The sequence below is a fragment of the Mauremys mutica genome, chromosome 1 (genome assembly GCF_020497125.1).
Source record: "Mauremys mutica isolate MM-2020 ecotype Southern chromosome 1, ASM2049712v1, whole genome shotgun sequence".
Classification (NCBI taxonomy): Eukaryota; Metazoa; Chordata; order Testudines; family Geoemydidae; genus Mauremys; species Mauremys mutica.
The window spans coordinates 307950824-307959435 of record NC_059072.1 but is presented as its reverse complement, the minus strand read 5'-3'; the positions used below and the strand labels follow the sequence as shown (position 1 = coordinate 307959435).

The 8612-nt window shown below is 49.1% G+C and overlaps 1 long non-coding RNA gene across 1 annotated transcript in view; it reads left to right on the top strand.

Moving 5' to 3' along the window:
• The first annotated feature begins 236 nt into the window (after window positions 1-236).
• LOC123366311 overlaps window positions 237-8612 on the top strand; it is a 42872-nt gene continuing 34496 nt past the window's right edge. Inside the window, exon 1 of the long non-coding RNA XR_006578038.1 lies at window positions 237-298. This is a non-coding gene — a long non-coding RNA (uncharacterized LOC123366311). The remainder of the gene's footprint in view (window positions 299-8612) is intronic.

Here is an 8612-nt window from a genome sequence, read left to right as displayed (position 1 = left end):
CCTGTATGGAAAGAGACACATGTTCAATTCTCTACTTTGCTATAGGCTTCCTGCATGATCTTGGTCAAATCACTTAGCTCTATGTGCCTCAATCCCCCATATAGAATATGTGATAATAGTACTTCCCTACCTCACAGGGGTATTGTGAGGACAAATGTGATTGTGAGGTGCTCAGTTGCTACAGTAACAGGGGCCTATGACTGAATGCACCCTTATTATACATATGTAAGCAGAGTCAGGATGAGCTCTACCCTGACATCTGGTGGTGAAGTATGGGGAGTATGGAAAGGAATTTCAGGTATTTGCATTGGCGCACCCCCTCCACCTAGCATAGCCCACGGCACTCTGGGATGGTTATTTTGACAGCTCTGGGATCCCCAATTTCTTTGTTATTGGGGAGGAGGAATAAAGTGTTGTCACCCTGATTATGTGAATGAGGAGCTATGAGACTGCGTTAGGACAGAGATGTCTCACTATCCATTAAGTAGCACTTGCTAGACAAGGGACATGGGTGCCTCAACCCAGTGAAGTGAGAGAGGTTGGGGACTGTGTGTGTGTGTGTGTGTGTGTGTGTGTGTGTGTGTGTGTGTGTGTATACACCTGATGGTATGGACCCCTTTTGAGGGCCTGGAACACCAATTGCCCTTCCTCCTCTCTCCACTGTTGAAGAGCAGAGCTAATTTTGAATCCTTTAGAAGTCTGTCTAGAGGCTGCTGACCTGAATTCACATTGGGCCAATGGTGCACCAGCACCGGGACTCCTCTACTACAAGCTGAAATCACTAAAAGAGCTAAGCTTACTGAGCTGAGATCACTGCGTGCTGTATTAACTAGTGGGGGAGCCTGAAGATCTATCGCTAAGCGGCTGGCAGAGCGGAGCAGTTTGCAGCATGTTGGAGCAGCCCATGGAACAGTGAGCGGAGTGGTTTGCGGGAGCGGCTCACGGGTCAGCTGGAGGAGTGGCACAGCTGGTGGAGTGGAGTGGAGCTGGTCGTGGTGAAGGCTGCAGCAGAACTCCATGGAGAGGCGGAGCAGTTTGCAGCATGTTGGAGCAGCCCATGGAACAGTGAGCGGAGTGGAGCAGTTCGCGGGTCGGCTGGAGGAGCAGCACAGCTGGTGGAGTGGAGCTGGTCGTGGTGAAGGCTGCAGCAGAACTCCACAGAGAGGTGGAGCAGTTGGCCCCGGCCCACGTAAGGTGCCCCTTAACACCCTGTGTGTGCCCTCCCCATTTCCACCCAGGCTGGGGGGGTAAAACTCTGCAGATAAACTGTTGAACTCTGAGGGGGCACTGACCAGAGACAGAGACTTTTGGGTTGTTGGACTTTGGGGTGATTGGACTTAAGACCCTAAGGGGGAAAGGACATTGCCAAACGTACTTGGAGGTGGATTGGTTTTTTTTTGCTTATGGTTTGTGTTATAATCTGGTTTGTGGTGTTTCTCCAATGGTGATGCCACATTGTTTCCCTCCTTTATTAAAAGGATTTTGCTACACTCAGCCCTGGTCTACACTAGGACTTTAATTCGAATTTATCAGCGTTAATTCGAACTAACCGCTCAACCGTCCACACCAGGAAGCCATTTAATTCGAACTAGAGGGCTCTTTAGTTCGAATTTGGTACTCCACCCCGGCAGGTGGAGTAACGCTAAATTCGCACTTGCTAGCTCGAATTAGGCTTGGTGTGGATGCTAATCGAACTTAGCAGCTCCGGGAGCTATCCCACAGTTCACCACTCTGTTGACGCTCTGGACAGCATTCCGAGCTTGGATTCTCTGGCCAGCCACACAGGAAATGACCCGCGAAAATTTGAATTCATTTTCCTGTCTGGGCGGTTTGAATCTGACGTTCTGGTTGCACATCGGGGCGAGCTCCGCAGCACCTGCAACGATGCAGAGCTCTCCAGCAGAGGAGTCCGGGCAATCCCAGAATAGAAAGAGGTCCCCAGCATGGACTGACCGGGAAGTCCAGGATCTGATCGCTGTGTGGGGCGAGGAGTCTGTGCTCTCGGAGCTGCGCTCCAACAAGCGGAACGCGAAGACCTTCGAGAAGGTCTCTAAAGCCATGAAAGACAAAGGATACAGCCGGGATGCGATGCAGTGCCGCGTGAAAGTGAAGGACCTAAGACAAGGGTATCAAAAAGTCAGAGCGGCAAACGGACGCTCCGGAGCCCAGCCCCAGACATGCCGCTTCTACGAGGCACTGCATGCCATTCTAGGTGGGTCTGCCACCAGTGCCCCACCAGTGACGGTGGACTCCGAGGACGGAATAGTGTACCGGGACAGTTCCCCCTCCCTGTTCGCCGATGGGGAAGATGAGGAAGGGTCTGTTGAGGACGGCGCAGGCGACATCGAACCCACTCCCGCTTTCCCTGACAGCCAGGATCTCTTCATCACCCTCACAGAGATCCCCTACCAACCGTCCCCGCCCGTTAACCCGGACTCGGAATCAGGGGAAGGATCAGGCGGTAAGTGCTACAAACAGGGATACATTTATTTTTTTAAGAAACAGGGATATATATAAAAAATAGAAATACTATATAACAATTTTTAAATATGAAACTAGACAAACAGCAGGTCTACACAAACAGCAATGGAGCAATAGTCCTCTGGGGATAGTTCAAAAAAGCTCTCAGAGAGCAGCTGGAAAAGCCTCAGCAAGAGGTTTCTTGGGAGAGGTGCTTTATTGGGTGCTCCGTTGAAGCACACTCTTCCGCGCCAGGCCATCCTCAGGTACAGGGGGACCATCGCCTCGACGAGCATGGCAGCGTATGGTCCTGGTCTGTGCAGGGCTTCTGTTAGCATCCGCTCTCTCTGTGTGCGCCTGACACGCCTCAGGGTGATGTCGTTGTGGAAGTGCTGCATCTAATTAGTGGAATTAGTGTACTGTTACTATTGTGCATGGTAGACTTTTACTTTGCATAAGAATGACCCTCGCTTAACAGAGTTTTACTTTGCATAAGAATGACCCTCGCTTAACAGCCACGTGTTGCAGGCCACAGAGGAAACGCATACAGGGGTCTTTCCCGTTCACTGGCGGGAGGTGCCGCATAACGCTCATCTTTTCTGCTTTGCACATTGCCTCCAGCAGGAGAGCACAGCTAAGCAGTGACTGATAAGCACTCTGTACTGTAAGGCTTACCAGGACTTTGTGCAAGAGGGATGCAGCTGTCTCTCCTCGCTTGTGCACTATCCAGTGCAATCGCGCCGCCAATGAGAGCGTATTCCGAAATCTCGGACTAGTTCCGAGATCTCCTGAGACTTGGTTCCCTGTTTGGTCTTCTTAACTGAAACTGACTAGACTGTGTTTACTGTTGGAAAACATGTATTTGTTCAAGGAAATCACCTACTTTTTCGCATCACACAGCTTCGGGTCCTTCCCGGACTGCCCCGCCATCCCCCTCGCAGAGGCTGGCTCAGATTAGACGCCGAAAGAAAAAGACAAGGGACGACATGTTCCAGGAACTGATGGCCAGCTCCAGAGCGGAGGCGGCAGAGCAGAGACAGTCGAGGGAGAGCCTGTGTCAGCAGCATCGCACACACATGGAACGGGAGGATAGGTGGCGGCAGGAAGACCAGCAGGCGACTCAAACGCTGCTTGGTCTAATGAGGGAGCAAACGGACACGCTCCGGCGCCTTGTAGATGTTCTGCAAGACCGCAGTCAGGAGGAGAGAGCCCCCTGCAGTGCATCTGCAACCGCCCTCCAACGCCAAGAAGTCCTGTCCCCCCCTCACCCAAAGTGACAAGACGGAGGGGCGGTAGGGGCCGTGAGAACTGTCCCTGCACCGCAGCACACCGATAATGTTCGAGACAACTGTCGCGCTGTAAATTTGTACAAGCTCTTTCCTTAAAGCATCAACCAGTCCCAACTCCAAGTTTAAACCCCCCACTGTGTACTACATTATTAAAAGCGGTTTTGTGTTACTGACTGTTTCCGTCATGTTTCTGGTGTCAGAAGACTTTCTGTTGTTCTGTAGGGGGGGGGGGTGTAATTTCACTGCATAGCCCACAGTGCCATGCTACAGACTTGGCTGCAGGGTCAACTGCAGGGCACACACAGACTGCAGTCACTAGGCACCAGGGACAGTCTGTGTGGTGTATGCTGCCCCGGGTCTTTCCTTGATGTGTATGCTTGTGCAGGGTCCTGGTGCCTGACATCCCAGAATGTAAAGGCAGGCTTCCCTTCACATGCTCTTGGACCGTAGTCACGATCCTCCCCGGTGCCCTGAGCCCCAAAAAGAGACCTCATCCAGGGGCAGATACTCACCCTTCCCCCACACCCCTCACCCCTTCCAACGCCCAAACCCACAGCCGTCATGTTAACCCCTATCCAAAGACGGCACCCCTCGCCCCTTCCTGCAAACCCACCCATCAGTGCACACCTTAACCAGCACGGAGTGCTTCCATGTTTCAACGAAGAAAGAGAAATGCAAAGTCAACGAAATATTTATTATTAATTACTAAAACATGTCCTTAGTTTTAAAACGTCCTTCGGAACTGGGGGAAACTTGGTTTATGATCAGGCTCTCTTAAAATCAAGTGGACAGTCACAGGTTACCCTGCTCTGCGAGGAAACTCGCTTTCAAAGCCTCCCTGATGCATATCGCTTCCCGCTGGGATATTCTCTCAGCACGGGTGTCTGGCTGATCGTAAACAGCAGCCAGGCGATTTGCCTCAACCTCCCAAGCGGCCAAAAAGGTCTCGCCCTTGCTCTCACAGAGATTGTGGAGCACACAGCAAGCAGCAATCACTACGGGGATATTCTTTTCGCTGATGTCCGAGCGAGTCAGTAAGGTCCGCCATCTCCCCTTGAGACGTCCGAAAGCACACTCCACCACCATTCTGCACTTGCTCAGCCGGTAGTTGAAGAGTTCCTTGTCTCTGTCCAAGGCGCCTGTATAGGGCTTCATGAGCCAGGGCATTAGCGGGTAGGCCGGGTCCCCGAGGATCACTGTAGGCATCTGCACATCCCCAACCGTTATTTTGTGGTCCGGGAAGAAAGTGCCTGCCTGGAGGCGTCTAAACAGACCAGAGTTCCTGAACACACGCGCGTCATGAACCTTGCCCGCCCACCCGACGTTGATGTTGGTAAAACGTCCCCTATGGTCCACCACAGCTTGCAGCACCATTGAAAAGTAGCCCTTTCGGTTAATGTACTCGCTGGCCTGGTGGGCTGGTGCCAGGATAGGGATGTGAGTCCCATCTATAGCCCCACCGCAGTTTGGGAATCCCATCGCGGCGAAGCCATCTATGATGACCTGGACATTTCCGAGAGTCACTACCTTTGAGAACAGTTGCTCAACGATTGCGTGGGCTACTTGAATGACAGCAATCCCCACGGTAGATTTGCCCACGCCAAAGTGGTTCGCTACTGACCGGTAGCTGTCTGGCGTGGCAAGTTTCCAGAGGGCTATGGCCACTCGCTTCTGCACACTCAGGGCTGCTCGCATCCTTGTGTCCTGGCGCTTCAGGGCAGGGGACAGCAAGTCACACAGTTCAAGGAAAGTGCCCTTACGCATCCTGAAGTTTCGCAGCCACTCTGTGTCATCCCAGACCTGCAGCACTATGCGGTCCCACCAGTCTGTGCTTGTTTCCCGGGCCCAGAATCGCCGTTCCACACCATGAACTTGACCCATTGCCACCATGATCTCCACTGCCCGGCGTACCCTGCTTTCTGAGAGGTCTGCGCCACTCTCCTCACCGTGCTGCCGGAGCCTCCTCGCCCGGTTTCTCAGCATCTGACTGTGGAAGAGGTGGACGATAACGTGCGAGGAGTTGACAACGGCCATAAGTGCAGCGATGATCGCAGCGGGCTCCATGCTCGCAGTGCTGTGGCGTCCGCGCTGTAACCGACCAGACAAGGGCGCGAACAGATTTCCCGCCGGCGCTTTCAAGGAAGACAGGGAGGGCGGGATTGACGGTTCAATGACGACACATTTTTTCCCCCAGCATGCATTGGGGGGAAATCCCACAATTCCAATGGGCAGCGGGGAGTGCGGGAACTGTGGGATAGCTTCCCACAGTGCACCGCTTCCAAAGTCGAAGCTGGCCCCGTGAATGTGGACTCAGAAGTTCGAATTTGTGTATTTAGTATGGATACACAAATTCGACTTCATAAGGTCGAATCCACAAATTCGACTTAAGTAGATTCGAAATAGTCCTGTAGTGTAGACAAGCCCTCAGACTCCGTGCTTGCGAGAGGGGAAGTATTCCCTCCTAGAGGCGCCCGGGGGGGTGGTATGTAATTGTCCCAGGTCACTGGGTGGGGGCTCGAGCCGGTTTTGCATTGTGTTATTGAAACGGAACCCCTGGATACTGAACCCAGCCCTTGTTGCTGCCAACTCAGAGGGGCAGAAGGGTTACACATATTACACACTATTGTAATAATCTTTCTACAAATTATTCCTTGTGAGGCATCATTTGAAAACTAATAATTCAGTGGTTAATAATATATGTAGCCACAGACAGTGTGTGTAAAGGTATGAAATCCCGCCTGTATGAGGTTAAAGGCACATGTTCAAACTCACATAGCCCCGATTAGATAAAACTGGTCAAACAAGACTTAAGCAAAGAGATTTGTGTTTACCTCATTTGCATATAAGCTGCAAACAGAGTCCTCAGACAAGAAGAGGAAGAAGACAAAGAAAATCTGCATCTCAGCAAACAGAGGGGAGAGAAGGAACAGCAGGAAACCTCTCCCCCAACTCAATGTATCTTTGTTCTCTGCTGAAAAGAACTTAAGGAGGGTGACAGGACTATAAAAGTGAGGGGCAAACACCCAAAGTTCTCTCTCCCTATTCATCTCTCTTGAACCTAAGAAGACAAAAGAATCCAGCTCTATGACTTTGGGAAGGATCCTGACCTGAAGATTAGTTAGTAATGCTGTTGGGAGCATGTGGTAATAATTTTACCTTGAACTAAGCCTAGTTTGTAAAGTTTCAGTATCAGGAAGCGTTTTATCTTTATTTCTCTTGTAACTATTTCTGACTTTAATGCCTATACTTGTACTCACTTAAAATCTATCTCTTTGTAGTTAAATAAACTGTTTTTGTTCTTTTAATCTAGCAGTGTGAACTGTGTGGGTAACTCCATTTAAGGTAGCACCAAATTAACTTTTCAATCATTAATGAAAGGGTTGTTGGTCTCTTGTTTTCATCTCTTTTGTTCTTCAAGAAAACAGCTGGTCTTATGATTCTCAACAGTGAAATCATAATTAAAGTGCTGATAACCCCTGCTCCCTGTGCTAATTTAAGCATATCATGGGGATGTGCACCCAGCTTCTGACAAACAAGAAGTTAAGACTTTGCTCTGATCCTGGTTATCCTCTGTGGCAGAGGAACAAACTGGAACTCAGAAAAGGAATGAAAGATCAACAGCTTTGCTCATGTGTGTTTCACAACTGTCAGCATCAGCCCTCAGGACACTAGCCACTGAAGAACCCTAATGCTAACGGACTGCCTCTCACAAGGGCCCAAATATGAACTGTTAGGGTTGTCTTAAATCCCAACTATTTAAGCTACTAAAGTAAATGTATCTGTCACCTTCCCTTTCTGCCAATCCTAGTAAAACATCCCTTCAGTTAGCCATTTGTGCAACTCCTTATTCAGACCCACAAGGCTAGTGCCTGTAGGGCCTAGAATCTGAAGCACCTTCAGCACTTCCCTCCAAGTTGAGGTACACCTGGCATGCTAATAATAACCTAGAGCTTTGGTGTATCATGGCATTAGCAGATGTCATCATTAAAACTGGAAGCTCTTTAGGACATCATTGTTTGGCACACTTTATTTTAAAGTGCTGTGTATCCTTCTGGCTCTATAGAAATGCTAATAATTAGTACTAATTAATTAGTTAATTAATATTTGCCTTCTTGTGACTATCTCATAGATGCGGTGTATCTCTCACCCATGAAAGGGTTAATCGGTTCCCAGAAGTTGCTAGGTTACAGTGTCAAAGCCTCAGGGTGATTGATTAGCTAGTTACAGTTTTTTCTAATGTGATGATTGTTTAACTCCTTGCTAGAGAGTTTTAGTAAATGAAGTGGTCTGAGCTGTCTCTGGAGCTCAAAAAACACCCCAGATCCACTATTTGTATGGAGGATAAAAGTAATTTTTCTAACTTACTTCTTGACTCTTTAATAACAATACCCCCAACTCAACAACAGAAATGCCATGCAGGCATCCACATTCAGAGAAGATGGAAAAATATAATTAACTACAGACCTGCCAAGACAATTGCTGTTCCTTACTGCTATGGCTTTTTGCCTCTGTCTACAGAGAAACCTGACCCATCTGCTGCTTTTAATAGTGTGGGCCAAAATGTAGGGTTAGGGGATTTGTGTAGGTTAACAAATAGGCTTGGCACCAAAATATTTGGAAATAATCTTGTATCTTCCTATTTCTCTTGATCATGTAGATTATGGAAACCATAATTCTGTATGCTCTCTCCCAAGTCACAATTCTAAGATGATATGTGTTTGGTTACATTTCCACACAGACACAAGCCAGCAAAACATGTCCTTAAATACTTTTATTTTTAGACTAAGGACAATAACAAGAAAGGACAAAAATAAAGACTCCAAGAGAGAGCATGGTATATGCTAGAAACAACTCTGCAAACAA